The sequence below is a fragment of the Toxotes jaculatrix genome, chromosome 4 (genome assembly GCF_017976425.1).
Source record: "Toxotes jaculatrix isolate fToxJac2 chromosome 4, fToxJac2.pri, whole genome shotgun sequence".
Classification (NCBI taxonomy): Eukaryota; Metazoa; Chordata; class Actinopteri; family Toxotidae; genus Toxotes; species Toxotes jaculatrix.
Genome location: NC_054397.1, coordinates 23,307,456 through 23,328,254, shown reverse-complemented (window position 1 = coordinate 23,328,254; position 20,799 = coordinate 23,307,456).

The following is a 20,799-nucleotide window of genomic DNA, read 5'->3' as shown; positions in this document are numbered from 1 at the left end:
AAATGTCAACCTCACAGTGACGCTTGAGGAAAAAGTCACAGGAATCACCAGAGTCATGAACCATGAATGTCTGTTTAACAGTTCATGGCAAACCATCTCATAGATGTTGAAATATTTCAGTCTGGACCAAAGTGGTGACCAACCAAATGACTTTACAGCCACCTGGCTGAAAATTCTATTATTCTAGATGAGTGCTGAGATTTTATATCATATCTGCATAACATGTAGGAAACATGGTGTTAATAGTTTCACTGCTTTGTACTGTAACATTTGGGGGGGAAAAAAAAAGATTTTAAAACTTCTTAGATGAACTTCTTAAAGTATACTGTACAGTACACATTAAAGACACTGCTTTAATCATTGTGCTTTGCAGTTGGCATGTTTTTGGATTATGTTCTTTATGGTTTTCTATATCTAACATCAAAAAGGGCGATATTAAATTTAAACAGTGTTGTTTAATGAGAAGAGAGAGAAACCTAAGCTGTCTGAATTCAGAATATTGTTTTAGACACCGCAGTTACACATTTACATAAATTAGCCCTAATTAATATGAGCCACCTTTTGAACAAGATCTCAGTGAAGCTAACAAAAGATGCTTATGATGTTAGTTGAAGCTAATCCCTCCAGAGTGAGAGACTAACAAGCAGATGAACAGTGTACTGTTTCGCCACATCCTCGCAAAGAACTTTTTCTGACACATACGGAGAGACAGACGGACACATGGACAGACCAATGGATAGCTGAGAGGGGTCTTTGCTCCATTTGTCATGGCTGTCTCACAAGCAACAGCCAAAACCAAAATAAATCCCATGTTTACATACACATACAGCACAGAGAACACGCTGTCACTCTGACAAACAGAAACTCTGACAGGCTTTAATTTGACAGCAGAGCACAAGAACCAAATCACAATCTGATGCTTACCATTAATGTGAAAAATTCTATAATTAAATTCCCCTCATCCTGAAGCACTCAAGGAATTAGTTTGACTGAATTATCAGTAAGACTCTCTGGCAAAATTTCTTCTTCTTTTGCGCACACACGTCCGTTTTCATACACAAAAATCCACAGTAGACCTGTAAGACAGTGCGTGGCTTTATTCTTTCATGAGCAGGTGAAAGGCTTTCACTGAGGACACTGTTTCTTCTAAGGACTTTGACACAAGACACTTCAAGTGCTCCGGGTTAACTTGGAGAATAGCAAAGTTTGATTAATTGCTTTCAACTGGGTCAAAAAGAGAATGTTGTGTGCATGCTTGTCCTCTAAGTTTTGTATTTTATTTTGAAGTTGATATTATACACACACAGTACTTAGAGAGTTGAATGGTCCCCAAAGTGTGTAAAAATGGCAAAACATTTTCTCTTCATCCAGCCTTAACATATTTTCTTTTTTTTTTTTTCCTTCTGAGAACATGTAGTTTCCTTTTGCTGTCGAGCGTTTCTGCTTTCTTCTTCTTGGGCCTTGGCATAACAAGAAAGAGTGATCAATAAGAACTCGGAACATTATAGTTGGTCTTTGTGGCGAATTTTGAGATACGCGTCGAGTTGAACACTCACTACACCTACACTTTGGCTGTCTGTACTCCCTCCGTATACCTCTGTACACAGGAGATATGTGTGTGCCATTTTTGCTTCTTTTCCTAAGGTTTTTGCAACAGGGAGCCAAGCCAAAACAGCATGCCAAACTGGCATCACACAGTTGTATTAAGCTCTCTTTCATGTAAGAACTGCACACAAATGGGCCGCTATAATAAGTTAACAGGTTTGTCTTGGTGGAAGAATAAAGAGGGGAGAGAGATTTTTGTGTATTTACACTGTGGCACTGGACCCCCTCCACCTCCGCATATGTGTGAGAAAGAAGCATCTAATCTTGCAACTGCTGCCACTGCCTGTGCACACTTGTTCTTTGCATCTATTATTAAACACCCAAAGGTCTGATTCATGCTTAGGAACCTTTATTTGCGCCCTATTCACGATGCCATGACCCAAGTACTCCCCCGGTGTCATCAATTATCTTTAATAATTAATAAATATGTAATTTGTGCGGGAGAAGGTAAACAGACAAATAAACATAGAGCATACAAAAATGTGATTTGAAGGGAACATTGTCAAAAGTACAAGCTAGTGCTAAAGGGAATGACATCCCAGAGTAGATTTGTTTCCATGGAGACCCTTCTTTGTTAGCCATGCAGTTGTCTAGCAATTTTGCACTAAGTGTTCCATGGCAATGCGGTATGTGTGTGCGTGTGCGTGTGTGTGCGTGTGTGTGTGCACGTGTGTATGTGTTGAGAGGGTTTTGAAGGTACATGCGTGGTTGTTACCAATTCACAGCAAGCCCTAGAGACTGCACTATTCCACATAAAAAGATCACTGTTGCATATTCAGATGATCTGTCCCACGGGGGTCATTAAAAAGCATGTTTCGAAGGAGCCAGCAATCTCACACTGTTGTTAATGAGCTATGGTTATGGCTTTATTAAAACTAACACTTGTTAACTGGTCTTTATGTGGACATCCTTATTGAAGGTTAAAAAAAAAAAAAAAAAGAAAAAAAAAGTGAGGGGAGCTACATTACTCTGCTCTCAATGTCTGAGTAGGTTCAGTTGCATCGAGAGGCAAAATTATGGACATGCACTCACCTCATTGCCAGTCAGTTATGATTTTGAATATGCAGTGTGCATTAACTGTTCGGTGTCAGTACCCGCCCTGATATTTTAGGAACGGATATGTGCTGCCAACCTCATAAGTGATATGAGACACTTCACAGCATTGTAATTCAGTGCGATTGGAAGCTAGCCATTCGCCGACTAGTGACAGAGCTCTAATTGTGGTGCAGCAGCTGAAAGCCTGTTGACAACCATTTCCATGCATTAGTGAGAACCACTGTACTTTAGTTCCATTAAAACAATGTCTCTCCAGCCACTCCTGAGCTAACAACAGGGCACTAAATTTGGAATCTGATAAAGAGAGATTATAAAACACAGCACCCTGATGCACTAACATACAGATATGAGGAATGTACATCATCCGTAAACAAATGAACGGCTAATTTAACTTTCAAGAATTGCACTTGAGCGCGAAGCGCAATCAGTCCAATTTGTAACATGTGACAAATACAGTTTAAGTGTGTGGATTTCTTTCTGACTCTGTGTAATCGTTTTAAATTCAAGCACCCAGGTGACTTCATCAGTACAATGAAACCATATGGTAAACTCTTAAAATCTTATTTTTCCAGGTTACATGTTGACAGTGTGAATCTCTTTACCTGCTGCTCTCTTCTTTTTGATCTCGTCTCTCTCTCTTCCTACCCCCCGTGTTTGTGTTTCGGTGCGCTGAGTTTCAGATTTTCCTCTTGGGGGATGTGAGAAAGAGCGAGAAGCATCTGGTGGGGTCATCTCAACCTGTTGTTCAGCCTCCAGAATCTTCTCTCTCTGATACAGTTACCCACAGACTACTTCCACGGTAACCCAGATCAATAAAGACAAATTACAGTGAACTTTTATTTAGCTCTGAGTCAACATTTTTGTCTAAATTTATGTACTCATTTTCCCAGTTTATTCACCCCCTTTGTTAATAATCACTATGTAAGCAAATTACCATCATTCCAGTGGACCCGTCTGCCTGAATAAGCAGACTTGCTGGGTTGCACACGCTGTTTGCCTAGGTTGAATTTTTAAGTAGAGACAGTATGGAAGCTATTATTCGATATTTATTATTGAAAAGATTCCGAATTTTTCTTCAAATAACTTGGCTCGTACGTGAGATGTTTCCTGCTTGATTACATGTTTAGTCTGGTTAGTGAGATAAAAACCAGTCCAGACTGTACACCTGGGGACGGCACGGAGATGCTGATCTAAACAGCAGCAGATTTTCCCCTGCAAACCAGAAAGTCCCGCCTCAGTGACAAGGAGAGCAGGACCACAGAAGCAGAAACGTTCTCAGCCTGGCCCCAGCATGTTTTCCACATTGTCAGCTTTGGGTTGGGTTCAGGGTCAGGTGGACTGGGCTCACGCTCGTCACATCTGCAATTATACACATCCACTGAAGGACGGCCTTGACAGAGCTCCCGCTGGTGTTTACACCGAATGGCAGGAATGGCTTGGCAGTCCGCACATGCCGGCGGATCTTCTATGCCAGAGGCGTGTTCCACGTGGAGGCAGATAAAACCTGCCTGGTGCTGGGCCACCACACTGAACATGCCAGGACAAGAGAGGCAGAGGGAAGTGCAGTACAACAGAGCCATTGCCTGGCTCTCATAGTAGGTTCTGAAGAAAAGTGGTTGAGGCTTTTATTTACCTCAAATGCAGGAGAGACCTGCCAGACCTTCATTTGAAACAGGCGTATATTGGAGATATGTTTTACTTTTCCCTCCTTCTCAGTTTATTTTACAATAATTCAGGAAGACATTTACCAGTTTTTGATCTGCTCCTGTTTGCTGTTGATGCAAATTCAACACTTCAACCACTTTTACCTGATATCTTCGTAAAATGGACTAATTCCATCAGTGTGAGATTCTCTTTTTAACAGAAATACCGTTAATTAAATGTAGTCTGTTCTGCTATATATATATTTTTTTATTTTGTTATTTTTTGTTTTGTGTGTGTGTTAGGTAGCTGCACAGATTTTTCTCATTAAAAGCCTTCCAGTGGCTCATAAGGCATAATCACTCCCTCTCCAGGCTTTTAGAGGTCCAATGAAATGCTATCATTAAGTCTTAAATGTGATGTGAAACAGGACAGTGAGGGATCAATGTTAAGTATAAACCAATGGGCTATTAATTATGCTGAGAGTGGCAGTTTGATAGGATGGCCAGAAAGGTGGCAAAAAAATGGTCGGAAAAATAAACAAAAAAAGTTTAGTTTCCCTTACTTCTACAGCATGAACTCACCACTGACACTGAAACATCTGCAGGAAATCTTTACTTTTATTGACAGTCGGTCCACCACTTTGGATTAGGCTTGAAATATTTAAACAAAATTTCAACTCCACTGAAATTTTGCTTAACCACCTCCTCAGGCGATGAATCCTACGTTAGTGATCCCCTAACTTTTCCTGCAGTGCCAACATAAGGTTTTTAGTGATATGTCTTGATGAACTTTAAAAAAAGTTTGGTGATCTCCTTACTTTCCATCCAACAGCATTATCAGCTCAGAGTTTTAATGCTGTCTAATACTTTTGTTTGTGTCCAAATACCTGCAGTACTAATCACATCCCCATCAACTGTGCTTTTTGTGCTTATTAGCTAATATTAGCATGCTGTCAGTGTGAACAAAGATGGCTAATGTGCTATCATACCAGCTAAACATCAGCATGTTAGGATTGTCATTGTGAGCATGTTAGCAAGCCGTTAGCATTAAACTCAAAGGAGCATTGTGACTAAATACAGACCTGCTAGCATGACCGTAAACTCTTGGTCTTGTTTACCACGTTTTCACTCTGGACACCAGACTCTGGCATTATTTGAATTCAGAATTAGTTGAGAATCTTTGGTACGAGCAAATTTCCAGTGCATTAGAGATCTAGCTGAATGGGTCAGGCCCAAACAGCCTGTGTTTTGTGATGACGTAATCCATGACCACAGTGAATCCCACAGCCTAACACTATCCAGTTTTGCTACAAAAACTGAGCTCGCTAATATGTATTCATCAGTGTGTGCGAGTTTGAATGAGTTCTCATTCATTCTCATGCCATACGAGCTGGAAAAGAGGTCTTTTTCTTTTGAAGAAAACCTCTTACACACTGCCACTGTTCATAATTAGATGTGTGAAAAAATGCTCAGTGAAATCACAGAGGCGTAATTATTTATCTTTATTATTTATTAATATGCTTTGGTTTACATCTGATTGCTTCTTAATAGAATAGTTCTATTAAGATTGCATTGGATGTGTTTTTTCGTTCCGCTGCCTCCGATATAAATATCACCCCCAAACACGGCTCGACATTATGCAAAGCAGAATGTGCTCTACTCGCATTACTTTGAATTACTTGCATTATGAAAGGTACATTGATATGTATTCACTTCACCTGTCTTCCTGCACCTAGGGCTCCATTTGAAATGAAATTGGACCATCTCATCCCTCGTTGCTTGACTCGCCTCCCTCTCTCATGTGGAAAATCAGTGGCTGAGGCTCAGCTGTCAATCATATGGGAAGACTGACTTCTGCCTGTGATGCTTATCAATAATGAAATGGGCAATTTAACAGCCTCTAGGTCTCTCACTCTCTCCCTCTAACTCTGAAATGGAACAATTCGCTGTATCGCTGACATATAGCGAGCCGTCTGCATCGCTGCCGACAGACTTTGTTTGATTCCTATAGCAGCCCATGTTTTATCCTTCCATATGTGTACACATGTTGTGCATTGCATTGAGGGTGCCCCTGTCTTAGGTTGAACACCTCTCATCCGATGTGAGCATTACCCTTGTCATAATGCAAAAGCCTATTTAAGACTGGCAGCTTGCAGTGATGGATGCCAGCTCAAGTAGATCAAGCATTCGTGTGCCACAGGAGAAACAAATAGCACTCCTGCACTCAGCGATGACGGATAAGAGCATTAACTGCAATAGCAGGGAGGTTTTTACTTTTTACCCTCCTTTTTTTCCTCGTGGTGAATTATTGATGTTATACCATTTTCCTGTTTAAATCAGCCTGTTATTGTGCATTTCGTATTCTGAGGTTTCTTACTGACAGGTCACCGGGGTCTTTATGATATACCTATGTGGCGTGTCATGATTGCCCATTGTTCACTATTTTGTATGTTCATATCACCACAGTCTTTCCTTTGATGGCTTCATGTGAAAGTTGAGCTGAGTTACTTGTTCATTTGCAGCTTCAGGGGCACGTTTGTAAGCTCCGGGTCTGACCAAATGTTGGCAAACTCACACAGCGGTCTCGCTTCCTTTTCACTTAGTGTCTATTAGCTTTTACAAATGACCTGCACGCTCAACGATGTGAAATGCCTCCTCAGTTTCCTCTGATTGAATATGAAATGACTTCAAGGGCAAATAGGAGATAACAGTGAGAAAGAGTCAGAGATATATAGAGAGAGAGAGAGCGAGAGAGACAGAGGTTTCTTTCATGCTATCCTTCACTCCGGCTTGCAGGTCCCCATGGGTGATTAAGGCGCCTGGGGAGAAAGCTGATAATTTGGGTCCTGCCTGGATGCCTAGGACAGCAGCCTGAGCTGTACAAACTACCGGGGACTTACTGGAATGTATGGCTGGGGAGGAGGGTGTTAGTGCCTGAGTGTATTGGCCGCAGCACAAAAAAATGAAAGCCCATCCTTTTGTGTTAAGCATGCCTGGCTTAGCTGGTTAGTGTTTGCTATGCATTAGCCGACTTCACTCTTTGGAGACTGGCAGCGTCTGCACACGATGTCTCGCTCTGCCGAGTGAGACAGCACGAGGACGTGCGCAAAGCGAGCAATAGGGAATGAGAGACAGAGGAGGGATAGGAAGTAAAAAATCGGGAGGGGGGGTGTAAAGGGAAGGGATTGGAGGGGGAAATTGGCTAAATTAAAAACATGGGAGGTGCAATAGGGAAAGAAGGGAAGATTAAATACATGGATATAATATATGGAGTGTGATAAAGAAATGACTAGAGAGAGTAAGACAGAACAACAGAGGAAGAGAAAGAAGACATCTAAAGTGAATCCCCCATGGATCCTGATGTGAGTGTAGAGTTAATAACTGACAGATAAGAGGAGGGCAAGGTCTCAGATCTGAGTCCAGCTCTTTAAGAACACGACTGTAAACCAACTCTGCTTTAGCCGCACACAAACAGGTGCTTGATAGCGAGTGACACAGGCCCTTTCGTGTGTGTGACACTGTAACAGACTCATTGCAACAGCATCACGTTCTTATGTAGCTTTTTCTTTTTTTTTTTTTTTCCTTTGGGATTGTCTTTTTATTTGGGTCAAAGGAGTGGAAGCTGAGCCTGAATAAGGGGGTAAGAAGTGCCACTGGAACTTCAAAGAGGTTCAATATGATGCAAGTGGATGCAATGTAATGCCAAGCCTCAGCAACTGGGCCTCAAGAAGCAGGTATTTTAACAGAGGGCAACAAATTCTGCTTAAGAGTGTGGACAGAAACCGCTGGCTGTCATTATCTCAAACTGATCCTCCTGATATTCAGAATTAGGCTTGGAACGTGGGTTGATTTAAATTTCATTTCGAGCACTCCTCCGCAGCTCCCTTGCAAGAGACTCCGTGTCGTAAGACTAACATTTGAATGAGCTGAAATTGGGGTGCGATTGTGTGACACCAAATAAATTGCCTTCACAGATGAGAAATGGAATGATAACATGAACTTGTGATTAGAACCACGATAAGGAGAGAACACTTTTATTTTCAGGAGTACAGTTCTAAGAATAGAATAAAGACGAGACAAAGCACCGAAACAAAGAAGGAATAGCATGTTTCTGCATGTCGGAAATACTGATACATAATTTCAGCACGTTTCCTTATTTCCCCATGTGATTGTCCAGAGGTTAGAACTTCATAGGCAAAAGCTTTGAGTCGTTTAAACATCATCTAAAGGAGTGTTGTTTAATTATAAATGAAATCCCCTTTTCTCCAAACTGCCTCTAGTTATTAGGTTCAGGAATTAATTTGGAACATGAAAAAGCCGGTATCTTTGACGCTGCCTGCAAGAGGTCCGCTTTCCTCAGAGATTAGCCATCTATCAGTAGTTGTCGGAAGTTATTAGTTTCTCCATCTGCAGCTGATTGATATTAAAGTAAAGCGAGGAAAAGAAACACAAAGACAGAACACAGACATAGATCTGTGCTATTTGTTGTGCCCACATGCATCACAGCACTTTGTTGTTTGCCATTGTAGGCCATCGTTTTGAAGAAGGCTGACCTGCATATGCACAAGGAAAAGCTTTTGTACACTTATTTACCATAATTTGCTGCAAGCTGTTTTCAAAGGCTGGGGTAGGAAACCCAGCCCTTTGAGATAAGCGGCCCTTTGTTTTTAATCAAAGCTCGGGTTTGAATGAGAAAATGTTGCAAATGACTAGAGTCAAATGAAAAGGAGGTTTAGGCAGTCGCAGCACTTCAGGAATCAAATCAAACCTCAGAGCCACAACTATGTAGGAGAAAGCTATGAAAACACAATCAGCTTCTCACTGCATCTTGCAAGTTTCGCCTTATGCCCTTTTTCCCAGTCTGAAATACGGTTTACTGTTAATATTCTCTGCATGAAACATTTTGAATTGACTGAGCCATTGCTCAGAATGGTTACATGTGATGCTGCTGATCTGAAATCAGAACTTTCCAGCCCAGATTTGACTTTTGTGACCTTGACAACAGACTGAATCCTGTTTTGTGTAGTGTTGCAGCTTTTTCGCAGAACTTAAACTCAGCTTAATTAAAAGTCAGTATGTATTTGTTAATTACATTTTGGCAAATTTGCACCATTAAAAGTAGGCCGAATTAGCTATTAGCTGTGACTCTTTGCAGTGCAACCATAATTAATATCTACTATCAGTGGATTACTTTGAGACCCAAGAAACCTAAAAACATGGTGATTCTCTGGAAGGATCTGGAGATAAGAGGAGGGTTTATTTTTCTATGATATCTAAGAGGATCGGTGGATGTTTTGCAATGGACATTGGAGAAAAAGAAAATATTCTCGAGAGTGTAAGTCACACTCAGTCCACAAATATGTGTATCTTGTAGGTGTGCTCAGATTTGACTCAGAGAATGAGTGATTAAGCGGGAATCAGCGGGCCAAACTACAATAACTAACTGCCTATTGTCTCTACATTGTCTTTACCTCCCGCCTCTTCCTCCAAGCCTCCACTTCAACTCTCAAAACCCCTCGTGTGGAGCATTAGCTGTTATTTCACACTTAGAAACAGAGTCCATCTGAAAACTTTTCATTTCACTGAGGACAGGGATAGCAATAAAGTCAATGACTGCTTGGTTTCCATACCAACCACCACGCCAGCATCACCTTGGTAGCCTAAGTAACAGATCCTGTTGAGTGTTTTATTTTTATGGTTTTTTTGTTTATTGGATTGGTTGGTTGCTTTTTTTGAGATGGATCATGTGGCCTTTTTTTGTTCAGTATCAGATGGTTTCATATAGTGCTTTTTAAAAGCTGCCTCAGCGTCTGCCTTGACCGTCAGTCGGCTGTCGTATTTAACCTGATGGTTATTCAAACAATACAATAAGAAATCCACAAAAAAAACTAACATAAAGTCTCAGTTACTGCACTGATGAAATGCCAGATTTTCTCGGTCTTGTTAAAGGGGTCAGGGTGGATAAGGGCTGAAGACAAAAGGTTTAAAAATGGGAAAAAAAAAAATCTGGGGCTGTGGAGTTAGGGACAAGTGAGCCTACCAGACGTCTGCAGCCTGCTCCTCATCTCTGCTGGGGGTGAACCGCTCGAGGCTATATCAGCTGCTGGCTAGCATAACGCACCCCAAGCTCTGACCGAACTGAAAGAAAGTTAGGCTCCGGGTTGTGACAAGGAAGAAGAATGTGTGGAATAAAAACCTTGATATTTCTGGTTCTGCTGCAGCTGCCGATGGACTTTGGTTAAAAACTGTCCCTGGCTCTGTTGGACAGTCCTAGATCACTCAACAGCTGTCAGAGCTTTTGGGATGACTAATTTGCCTCCAGAAAATGAGATGGCTACCCATGCTTCAGTCCAGAAACACCATATAGAGTATGGATCTAATAAATCCTTGCATATTAGACTTATCTTCATGCTAATAAGGTCCTATCTCCTCAGACAGAGTCTGCAGCCAGTCTCGACCTCAGCACCCGTTGTGTCTGGCAGGATGATGTATAGCTGTGCTAACTGGTGGACCACTTCAAACAGTACTCCTGAATTATAATATTGCTGTTGTCCCAGAGGAGTGATTCCACTCTTGTTGACTGGACCAAGCTCTTATACTGAAGCTTTCTTCTTCATATTTGTCAGCTCACTCAACCCAAACCACATCTATGTAATATATCAGGGCACGGACAGCATAAATCCCTTTGAACTGGCCTTGACTGTCCTGTGGCTCATGTTTAAAAGGTCTGCAGCCCACCAGTGTATGCACGCTATCTCTCCCTCTATCTCTGAAGGTCTTTTAGAAGTCACCGCTAACTAGAAGCTGGGGAATAGACTGTCTGGGCTGACGGAGGAGAGAGCGGGGTCCCCCCAAGAGGCTCCGTCAGTCCCCGATGCTCACACCTCATACGGATTCTCTTTCATGTGGACTATTAGCATCAGGTAACGCTGCAGCCCACCTCTTTGAAGTCAACGCAGATTTCAAAGGATCAGGAAGAGACGGGGGAAAGGGGGACGTAGACGAAGAGTGTATAGAGATGACTGGCACAGTGCGTGTGAATGAGCGGACTGTGGAGTAAAAACTGTGTTCATCTCACCACTCACAGCAGTTACTACGCAGCTCAGTCCTCCCATTAAAACTGTACAAAATAAATAAGCAAACCTGTGTTGTGATTGGTTGGATAAGTGATAAAAAGAGAAGATTAAAAAAAAAAAGTAACTGCCATTTCAAAATGACAGAAGCGGCAGAACGGGTGACTGTATTTTCAACAGTGTCAAAGGGAAAGCTGTGAACATGTCAGATGTGCTGCTGTCACTGGGAAAGTTAATCTGCCAGTATTGCATATTCCCCGTGTTAAAAACCAGGCTCATGACCCAGCACTCCAGATGTGTTTCTCACACACCACTTTGTGCTAAGTCTCGTCTCTGAGTGGTGAGCTTCGATCCAGAGCTGTCCAAGCAGCACGAGCGCTGCAGGGAAGGGGAGATTTAGCTGAAGTGCTTCCACCCTGCTATGTTAATCCTGTGGCTGCAAAGAGAGGGAGAGTAGCAAAAAGAGAAAGAGGGGGGGTGGGAGAGAGGGAGAGAGACCAGGGGTTTGCATGTAACCAGGATGGTTCTGCAGGTTCAGCCAGGGTGTGGATACCAGATATGTGGGGTACTGGAAGGAAGCCTGATACCAGCATACCCAAAGCCTCTGTCACAAACAGAGCAGAAGTCTACAGTCATGTTCAGATATGTGCAAAACACACACACACTCATGCACAGACTCATGTATAGGAAGAAGACAAGCAGGGCCAGTCCTAGCTTCTTATTTGAGCCTGAGGCATAATGTGCAACCCCCCCATTTAGACTGTGTATAAAACATGTCTCAGCAGCTGCCCATTGTACGGTCGGGCAACAGTTTGAAGGCTGTGTTTGAAATCATTCTCCGCTTACTACCTTGCACACTGTATTTACCCTCCACATTTTTTTTTTTTTTTTTTTGGTGTGCTCAGGATGTAAGAATGAATATGCGCTCGGTATAGAAAGAAATTCCAGCTTCCATAGCATGTGCATCACACTTGTTTACTGAAACAAAATGGCGTGAGGCAGTTCACTAGTTCCTATTCCATTTTTATGATAATGTTCAACTTTTGAGTCAGCCAGGTTGCATGTTAGATTGTGGACGTATCCTCTAATGTCTGAACTGTTCTGTTTAGAAAATGCACAGTAGCTCTCCCACAGACTCCTCTTCAATCCACTAATCGCTTCGGTTAATAAAGATGATTGAGGTCAGAAGTTCTCTCCCAGGCCACTGGATGTGAGTGTGCATGAGAAAGCTGACGAGCGTTGTGCGTTTGTGTGTGCTGTTGAGCTGCGTTCTGTCTGCCGCTTTGAATAAACAGGAAGAGGAATAATTTTGATGATTGTGATGTTAACCACAGCTGCATTAAAACAATGAGTCATTCACCAAAAGCTGCAATTATTGGTATTAAACCCTAGTGCACCCAGCCCTTCCACAGAGTGGTTCAGCAAGTCAACCATTCATCTCAGGAAACAATGTGTGCTTACACACACTATGTATAATTCAAGTGGCCCACTTGTAGCACTCAAAAATAAACAAATAAATAGCGTATTAAAAAAAAAACAGAGTATTACTGGAAAATACACAAAAAAAAAAAAAAAACAGCAGCTTTGAGTATGATGTAGAACGGCACAAATGAAATGGATTTCAAGCTACGCCCTTTGCTGTCTTTTTCTCTGTTTCCCTCTTGCCCTCAAGCCCCCACCCGACCCCGAAAAATGTTTTAGTTAAAGTGATATTAGTCGAGAAGCAAGTGTGGGCGGTGATTTTTGGTTAAATGTGGGGGTAATCAGCTTAATGCAGAGTTAAAGGGCCGATGGGACGCCAGCCAAATCTCTGGACTATTAAAGTCACACCATGTCCCCGTCGGTGACCTCATCCTCAGCTTTAATTATGGCAATAGTGTCTCTCTCTTTTGGCTCTTCTCATTCACCCACTTTCTCTCTCTCTCTCTGTCTCTCTCTCTCTGATTCTTTGTCGGCCTCGCTCGTTCTCACTTCATCTCTCACCGTTCCTCTTTAACTTCCTTTGCAGCCCTCTGTTGTTCAACATTCCTCCTCGTTCCAAACCGTTGTAAGCCTCATTTAAACTCCCGCAGCACTCACTTTCTCAGCTTCGCTTGCAGATGTTGCTTTTCCTCCTTTACTCTCTCGTCTTCCTTCACACTTGTGTTATTTCTGATCCTTCCTTCCTCCCTTTCCACCTACCCCACAGCATGCTCCTGCCTTCTGTTCCATCCTTCTCTTTTGAGTGTACAGTGCACCCCCCGCCCTCTCCTTCTTTTTACTCTCATCTTTTTCATCAAGTCTTTTTTTTCTTTTCTGGGCTTCTTTCCTCCCCTCCCTCCTTCTGTGTTTACTGTGCGTGTCATTTTTGTCAGCACGTATTGGAAGTGAATGACAGCAGCGAGGTGAAAAGTGTGCTGCTGATTTGATTATAAGGAGAGAGGCCAGTGGGTGGTCTGGTGCCACAGTGATTGTTCTGAGGAAACGTTTTAATAATTGCAAGTTAAAAACCAGTAGTAGTCACAGTAGTAAATGCCACCACGAGAGCTGCCCCACGGGAAGCATCAGTTAGTGTTTTTTTTTTTCTTTTTTTGCTGCTAAAATTGCGTTTAAACTCTCTTTTTTTTGTCTTCTAACGTCTCTTGACATTTCTGTGACTCCCTCCCTGTATGCATGACATAGCTCAGTCTTCATCTGTGTCTCCTTCATCTAGATTCAGCCTCATCCTCTTCGCTACCCTTTTGCCCTTTCAGAAAAAAAAAAACACAATAAAATTATATAACCTGTCTCTCTAATTCCTTCTGCATTATTCTACCTCTCCACTCCCTTGTGCCACTTTACTCCCTCCATTTTCATCCTCTTTGATCCCTCTGTCAAACTCTTTTTCACTGCCTCTGCTTTCTTTTTTTCCTTTCCCTAATCACCTTCTCCTTCTTTATCTTTATTTTATTCCCTCTTTTATTTTATTCCGCCGAAGGCTTCACTTGCTTCCTGTTACAATGCACTATCAATATTGCAAAGAGAACCACTGCCGGCTGCTCATGTTCAACCACTGGCATAAATTCTAAATTCCTCTAATTCATCTCCATGGGCTGCACACACATGCATGTACACACACACCCACACACACACGCACACACAAACACTTGCACTATCTCTCAAAGCCACAGACACATGAACACAAATTATACACATACACATAGCAAAGAACAACCAAACACAACATTTGGAAAATACACACAAACAAAAGCCAGTGTGCATAGAAGCGCACGCTGGAGCACGCATACGCACACAAGTAAACATACAAACAGTGGCACACACCAATAACATCACTGCCAAACATCTGTTGGCACATCTATAATTTCAACAGAACCCCTGTATGCCATTGAGATGCACACATTGCCAGCTGGGCTAACACTTCTGCCAGTATCACAGCTGCACTGTGTGTGTGTGTGTGTGTGTGTGTGTGTGTGTGTGTGTGTGTGTGTGTGTGTGTGTGTGTGTGTGTGTGTGTGTGTGTGTGTGTGCGCGTGCGTGTATGTGCGCGTGTGTGAAGGAGTGTGTGGGTGTGTCTGTGTGTGCTGAGCAAAAAAAACATCTGACATACTCTTTTTCATACACTTAATTTCCGACTGTGTGCATGTTGCTGTGCATTGAAATCTATGGTGTGTGTCCCTGTATGAGTCAACTGGGCTCCAGAGCTCGACCTGTAAGCAAAGCATCCGTTCCTGCTCTGAAATGCTTTGATCTGCAGCCAGTCGCCATGCATCAGTCCAACGTGACAGCTAGCTCCTGTGATAAGTGTGGTGTAATCAAAGGCACATACTTACATTCTGCATGCAGCGTGTGTTTAATGGTACAATATAAATATGAAATCTCCACATTTTCCATCTTTGCACCTTAAGTTACACAGTATTATTAACCATTACATTTGTATATTTCAAAGTGTCCCCCTTAAAGAATTGAATCTAGTCTTAGATGAATGTAATCTGTAAACCTGTAATGTGATGCCTTTGGATTTCATAACAAACTTGTGCTAAACTGGGCTCCCTAGATTGTGTTATGATTTCTGAGGCCAGCTTTTGAGCCAGCATGGGTGAGAGGTCTTCAAGTGTTCAGAGAAAATGGAAATTTGAACATTTACAATTCCATAACAACTGATTAAACTCCATCTGCTGATGAGGATCAGTAGCTCCCGAACAGCTACTACGTGGGCCTGGTGGTGAGGTTGTTTTCTCAAACACTGTTTCTGAGGTCCAGCAGGGACTTTGAACCTTAGTGTATTTTGAGTTGCTGGTTTGACGTTCATGTCCGTTGTGGGGTGTTCAGGGAAATCCCTCGTCTTCTGTTTCTATTATCCAAGGCAATGGACAGTTTGAGGACCAAAATGTTATTTACAGTCTTTTGACTTTGTAGAAAATTCACATGTGAACTCGTTTCTCAGTAATGTTAATATTACAGCGGTTTCCTTCGCGGGGTTGAACAGTGTAACGAAACTGTCACTGACATGAAAAAAATCAGTCTTGAGCTAATATAAATAGGATCACAGTCAAATCCATGTGAATGAATTTTGGTAGTCTATGTGTGTGTGTGCTTGTCTGTGTCTGTGTGGTGTCTTTACACCTATGTTGTTAAGTCCAAGTGCTCATGGTAGTTGTAGTCAGTAATGACATTAACGATTAATGAGTTAACCATTAATTACACACTAATATCTGCTCTACAATTAAATATTTCACTAGTCTAAGTGGCAAAATAAACTCAATTCACTTTCTTTTTTTTTTTTTGGAGCTTTCACCTACATCTCATGGTCTTCATCACTGAATAGAGCTGGCTCTGGTGTCATTACGTGACCTAAGTGTTGAACTTCAGTCATCAGTGCAGGGTAACTGTAACCCTGCCTCGATCTAATGACGGTCTTTGGTATCCGACGCCGATGAAGATCATGAGGTGTGGATCTAAGATCGGATAAAGCTAACAAGAGAATATTTTCTTACACGTACCGCTCCTAGTTAAAAAATAACGCACCATGCTCCAGTACAACACAGCTCCATTCTGTTTTGTTTAGGTGATTAAACTTTTGATTAGATCTAGCAACTCCAACAATGGAGGAAAACTGTTTTATTAAATGCTGCAAGAACCTTGTGGAAATTCAGAGCTCTCTGAAAAGGCTTAGTGCTTTGCTTATACTTAATATTTGGAGATGAACTGTGTGTCAAAGAAAAAACTAAGGCACATCTACTTTAACCAGCTCTTCCTCTGTCTTGTGAATACTTAGAGAGAGAAAGCCGTGACCTACTCTGCTTGAAGGAGGCTAATTTATCACGGTGTGGAATACCTTTGAATTTGAGTGGTTTAAAAAACATGACTAATATTGCTGCCATCCACGTCCAAATTAACAAAATGACACGGGCACTGGCAATGGAAGTAACATCTTGTAGTGATTGCGTATTGGCTTGTTCAGTTATGTATGTATGATGGATTTGGTAATGCAGCCTTATAGATATTATGCCACTGTTTTTTTTGTTTTTTTTTTAATGTAGTATACTGAATAAGGTAAGATATTGATTTGCATGAAAAGTCCATTGCTCCATCCATCAGTTCTAGAGGGTGTCTGTGAGATTGGATGGGTGTTTTCAGAGATAGAAGTATTGATTTAATATCTCAGCATTCATACCTTGAGGTCTTCGCAAAGATTGGCAGGCTCAATTTCATTTTAATTATACCTTTAGGTGCTGCTGTCTGTATTTAATTGCAAAACATCTGAAACTTTACATGCTGCAATTTGATCTCAACAGACTACATCTTATATTTGGTTTGTTTTCTTCTCTCTGAAGAAGTAGGTACTATTGTTCAGACTTTTATGAAGCCACCGAGATCAAGATGACCACTAATGATATGAAGGCTTTATCTTAGCACAGCTTAGGGCCTGTTAGTTTCCCTGTGGGAACGGATGGAGACAGGAGCAACTACAGAGCTGCAGGGGTCTCAGAAGAGCTGTGAAGTCTGGGCAGATAGAAGAAGCTAGAGAAAGAGATAGAGGGAGGGAGACGGACCGTGGGTGGAGCGTGAGAATGATGGAGGAGGGGAAAAGGACAATTATGATTTTTTTTTTTTAAAGCTATTTATAACATCTATATGGTCATTATGAAGAAATGTACAGCTGATATGAAGTAGTTCCACTGGCAGCATGCATGCAGGCTTTAACTAGAACACCAAAAGCACATTTAAATGTTTGGAAGCCATCTTAATGTCAAAAGTCGAACAGGAAATGCCCCCTTTGCTGTGAGTCCTGTGACGTTACATCACACACGTCCTTCATCCTGCGCTGCTGCGTGGAGAGCTGTCTGACTGGAGAGGGAGGGAGAGACGAAAGCAAAATGTTGAGCGATACAAACAGCATTAAGCCACATTAAAGAAGATTAGGGCAAGCAATCAAGTATTTGGTTGTCATGGAAACACCAAGCCTAAACTGTTATTAAGTTGAGCTGGCTAGCCAAGTCCATGCTTCTACAATGGGGGATAAGCTAAATATTATCTGCCTCCCACCCATCCTCCCCTCAGCTTTCTGTCTGTAATTCGGGATAACATGACAATCTACATCCCAGATAATCTTTGTCCTCTAAATGTATTTATACTTGTTCTGCTTATTTATGGCAACATGGATTGCAAGGAAAAAAAAAAAGGTCTTTCCAGTGGTTTGTATTTAGCAACACTTAAAAGTATTAAGGGGTGACAGGTCAATTTCAGTGTGACACTGAGGCCGGTTATGTGTTTTGGAGGATTTCCATGCCATTTTAGATTGTGATCAATATTACTTCCCCCAGAAAACTGCCCTCTGAGGCTTCACTTTAGATGTCCGTGTGCCACGGCTGCCATGACGAGAACTGCCCCAATTTCTACAGAGCCAAACAAAAAATAGAGGGTGAGACACTTTTCAGCCCTCCGATTGGGCTCTTGAAAGGCAGTCAGCTAAAATGCAGGCTTAAATGTGAGCGCTAAGCCGGAGAGCGTCACGCGTCGAGTCACCAGCACGGAGAGAGAAAGGGAGCGAGGGAACATAAGGACACCATTTTGTGTAGTTGTATAATTTGAAAAATGTTTTTTCAAGCTAAGCACTCATGAACATATTATACAGCACATTATACACTCATTATACAGTCTGAACAATAATGTGCCTCAGCAGGGTGCTGAAGGATACGCTGTATGGTGAAACCTATCAGGTATTTAATACACAGACATTTTAGTGTGTCCAAACTGATTTCTTTTATGGCTTGTATTTAAATCAGCGTGAGTCTTTTTTTTTTCTCTTCTCTTGTTTATTGTCCGTAATGATGAAATAATAAAATACTTGTAAAGTACTTGAAGCACATTTTTAAAACATTTTCATGCTTCACAGTGCACATACTATATTAGCATATATACAATAAAGCAACAATAAAAAAGTAAAGGATGATTAAAACAAACAATAAAACAACTGCACAATGAAAATACCTGATCTGGAACTGTGTTCTATTAAAAATAATTAATGTGATCTGCCACAGTAATTGCTCCAGAAGTGTTACAATACTGCACAAATGATTCTGAATGTAAAGTCTCCAAAGCATTTTCACTTGTGTTTATTTTTTCAAAGCAGTGATGTGATGTTTTTGTCATGTGCTCGAAAGGTGGTGGAATCTGTGTCACCCCCCCCTCCCGTTCTCCACCTGTTGTCCTTCGAGTTTCTCTCGTGCTCAAAATATAGTGTCACTCCAAAACAGAGGCTGGAGGTGTGATGGATAGGCAACCTGTCCAGGGTGTTTCTCTGCCTCCTGCCCAATGCATGCTGGGATAGGCATCCCCTGTGACAGTGAAATAAACTGGGAAAGAAAGCGAATCAGTGATCTGCAGTTAATCACCTCATTAATTCATCTACTTCTGGACAGTTTCAGTAACTTTCTATTTCTCAAAGGCAAGAAAGAGCATCAGAGATCTTTCTATGCATTAATGCCAGAAAGTTTGAATCTTATGTATCAAATCTTTTTATGATTCAGACCAATATATGCGTGAAACTTTTGAAATTTTGAGGTTTTCAAGTCTTTGATGTCGTGCACCCCTAAGGTTGTGCTGGTATTGGAAGCAATTTATGCTTTATTATCCTCCCAAAACATTTACTCATACGCTACACGAGTGTATTAGAAATAAGAAATGAATAGAGGCATTTGTTGAGCATCTCTGAAGATTCTCAGTCATGCACTTCATGGTATTTCTAAGTGCTAGATGAAAGGGACTTTTCCCCTCTTATTCAAAAGTCTTCTTCAGTTTTAGCTAAAGACAATTTAAGTATTATAATATTTAAATCAATACACAATACTATTAGACACAGCCAGGGAACATACCCACAGGCCAACAGGCAGAGTGTAATGTCTGACACTGATGCAGGAACAAAACAGACAAATCTGGAAGAACCTGAACAGGGTTGTCAAAATTATACAACATATGGCAGTTAGGTATGTGCAGGATGTGTCAAGGGCAACAATTATAAGCAGGAGCTTGTATCACCAACCACCTTAAAGCTGCTCGATTCAATATGTTTACATTAACAAATGATCAAATAACCGTATGTAGCGTGAAAGGTGTCGCTCATAGTGACAGTCCCACAGCAAATTATCACCTAACTCTGCAGTTCCCCTCAGCTCTGATGAGCTTTTTACAGTCTTTCAGATCATTATCTTGTTTTTATGACCTTCAGCTTTACTGTATGCTTCAGTCTTACCTCTCTAATCAGCACTCAAACAGGACTCCAAATGTCTGCTAATGCTGCTATGAATCTGCTCGGTGTCTAAATAAGCAAGCTTTTGCTAGCAAATTTGCCGTATTGTCTTTAGAGGATGATAATGTGTGAGTTTTTGTGTTTTCTAAATCAGTGAAGGCAGTTTTTAGTGTTAGATCCGGTCCATTTTGTCACAGCATTGGTGTGATTTCCTGTTTAAGGTTTTAATGCTCAGTTGCTGGCAGTTAGCTTGGTAACAGCCCATACAAAAGCTGAGGAGGCAGGTGAACTTGAGAGCTTGTATGTGGTACTCAGTGCAAGGTGTTGCCATGTCTACAAGCAGGAAATACCAATTGAGACCTGGTACATGATGAACTCAAAACACAGAAGAAAAGAAATGAAGATAACTGTCAGATTGAGAGACGGGTAGCTCTTTCTTTTTCCAGCACAGTTACTGCAGAAGGAATGAAATGCAACAACATCGCAGGTCGTAGTTAAGCTATGCTTTTATTTTCTTCCCCTTCGTCGTTATTAGGTCAACAATGCACAATCCCTGCATGCTCGTCATCCATTACACAGAAGTGTTGACACTGCTCATCCAGGAAGTAGCTTTGGCTCCTACAAATTGAATTGGGAACATTAATATTCCACTCGGGCCCCTTGGCACTCAGGCGGGGCTCTACACGGGGAAGTG